Genomic DNA, 2,807 nt, shown 5'->3' on the forward strand with positions numbered 1-2,807 from the left:
ACTGCCATTCCCACCAGCTAGACACTGATACATTTGGAGAGACCGCACTTTCCTCGGGACAGGATCACAATCGCCACCAAGTTAACTGGAAGAGAGAGAGAAAAGGAAGCAGAGAAATTACTGATCAGACCTGGAGCCAAAGCAGCAGTTTGACAGGATCTGGGCTGAAATTTCCAGCTTTGTTGCTGCATCGAGCAGCGAAAACTGATTCATTGACCCGGGCAGTGCTTTGTCACAGTGAAATGTTTGAAAACACAGTTATTAGTAATGAATTGGGAAATTGATGCAGAAAGTGAATAAAGTCAGCACCGGATCTACTGGAAGGACTGAGTGAGGATGCAGTGTCAGTGGGGAAATGAGAAGGGGTTTTACAGAGATGGAGCCCAATGGGTTAATTGGGAATGTGTCTCCAGACTGTTGGTTGGGAAGGTTTGGGGAGAGCGGGATGTGTAGCTGGTTTATTGCTCTGGGTTCAGGGAAAAGACATAGACTGTCATCAAATGGGAAAACTGCAGCACTGTGTTAGAGCATCAGCAAAGATCAAGAATGGCAGAGCAGGCTCTAAGGGCTGAATGGCCACCTCCAGCTCCCATGTTACTGTATTCCTATCAGGTTGGACAAAGGACATGGAGGTGGAGCCAGTGAGTGAGATGGGAAGGGAGAGACGTAAAAGGACATGTTGAAGCAGGAGGGGAGAATGGAGCAGTTGGTTTGGGAAAGTGGATAAACTGAAGCAATGGATGAGGAGACTGAGGATTCAATACAGTGAGAGGAGAGGCTGAGATTGACAGGGAGAGACTGCAGCAGAGTGTTAGAGGAAATCTAATCTATAGATCCCAGTAATACAACTCAATTCATACATTCAAACAATAATCCCTGTGGTTATTGGTGTTGGAGAACAGTTCATTGTTTATACAATATAGTCAATATATTTAGTTTGTACAGGCAATTAAATATAAATGTAAATATATTTCTGATATCAGCCTCGCTCTTTATTGAATTCAGCAGTCACAGAGATTTTAAAGTGCAGTATTTAAATAATGAATTACCATCAGTGATGAACTGATTCTATTCTGTTTATTCAGTCACTAAGTAAGGAATAGGAACTTTCTACAAAACAAAATGAGGACCTGACAGAAATCAACACACAGGATCAAGTCCAACAGGAAAATGAACACAATCTGAAAACAGACAACTTCAACTCACAGTTTCTCTCACTAATTGTTCTGGACATTCCAGCACTTTATGATAGTGAATTATTGACACTGCTGCTTCTTTCTCTTTCTCTTCACTTCTGCTTTTCTTTTCCTGAAGGTTTCGTTCTCCCTGCTCCTTTTCTCCTTCCCTATCTCTCTGGAGTACTCACACCCTGCAAACAGTTACTTAATGCTGCTTTTCACATATGATTTATTCCTCACATTCTGCGTCTGTGTTCTGTTCACCAGCCCCAGTTTCAATGATTCTATTCTCAGAGTCAGTTTGTTCAATAGTGAAACCTCTGTGAATAATTTAATGTCTCTCCAGAACACTCAAGTCTCCACCTGTTCACCTGCACTCTTGACTTCATCTACAATACATGGAATAAACAGGATCGAAAGCTACTTCAGACAAACCTCACAATCATTGAAATTCCTTCTCCTGGAATTATAAAGTAATCTGTTAGAATGTGGAATTGTTTAATTAATAAAACAGCAACATCAGCGCTGCAGCTGATAATCTACAGATAAATGGAAAAACTCTTGATTCCAAGTGTCAGAGTGAAAACCAGTAAAACATCACATCAATACCTCCTATTTTACAATGTAGTCCAGTGACAGTGAAGGTCCACAGTGAAGCAGAGAAGGAGAAGTGAAAGTGTCAGCAGCAAACTCATGTCAGTAGCTAAACTTCTGAAGCAGCGTCAGACACACACAGAATGAAATAATATTTGATAACAGTAATAATCAATAAATACATTGAAATGCCACTTAAACTGAGCCATGTTATTGGGGAAGGAGGACATTGTGATTTCCGCTTGTAACACTGAGACTGTGAGATGTCCCATTATTGATCACCAAAATATAAAGACTCATATAAATAAGCAAGGACGGATTTGGTCCACATCATGAAACTGTTGAAAACTCCTGATTGTTTGATTTTTGATCTTAACTAAAACACCTCAGTCAAAAGCATTCGCTGCACAGAATAATCCAGGAAGAGTGCAACGGCTACCGAAACCAATACCATGAAAGACATGATACAACGCCTGCAAGAATGAAAGAGTAGACAATGAGGAGATTCCATCCGTAAATTGCTGTAAAATAACAGGCGGCTGTGTAACACACACAGTGAGAAATAATACCCAGAAGCACAGTTAACATCGATTTACACCATTAACAGCTGAGATACTGGCTTACCAGGAACTCCAATTGCTGCAAGTACAGGATAGTAAATGTCCACCATCGGATACATTACTGGATATTCCATTTCTGTGCGAAGCAGAGTCTTCTGTGAGCCTGGAATCCACAGCTCCACCAAGCACTCTGAGCTGATCCATTCCAATGGGTCCTGATTTATACAGGGGATAAGTCTCCACTGACACGGTTATACCCCTGATCATTGCTATTAGTTACAGTCACCTGAACAAACACATTACATCAGCAGCTTTGACTCTGATGTAAATAATGTGGTGGATAAAACACAATCATTTCGATGTCAATGACATTTTCTGAGCAAGACGTCTCTCGGGAATAAACCTGAAATCTGCACTCATACTGGATGGATGGCAAGTTTGAGAGGGGTCATTTACATTTTCCATATTATTGCAT

The sequence above is a fragment of the Heterodontus francisci genome, chromosome 21, assembly GCF_036365525.1.
Source record: "Heterodontus francisci isolate sHetFra1 chromosome 21, sHetFra1.hap1, whole genome shotgun sequence".
In the NCBI taxonomy this organism is placed as follows: Eukaryota; Metazoa; Chordata; class Chondrichthyes; order Heterodontiformes; family Heterodontidae; genus Heterodontus; species Heterodontus francisci.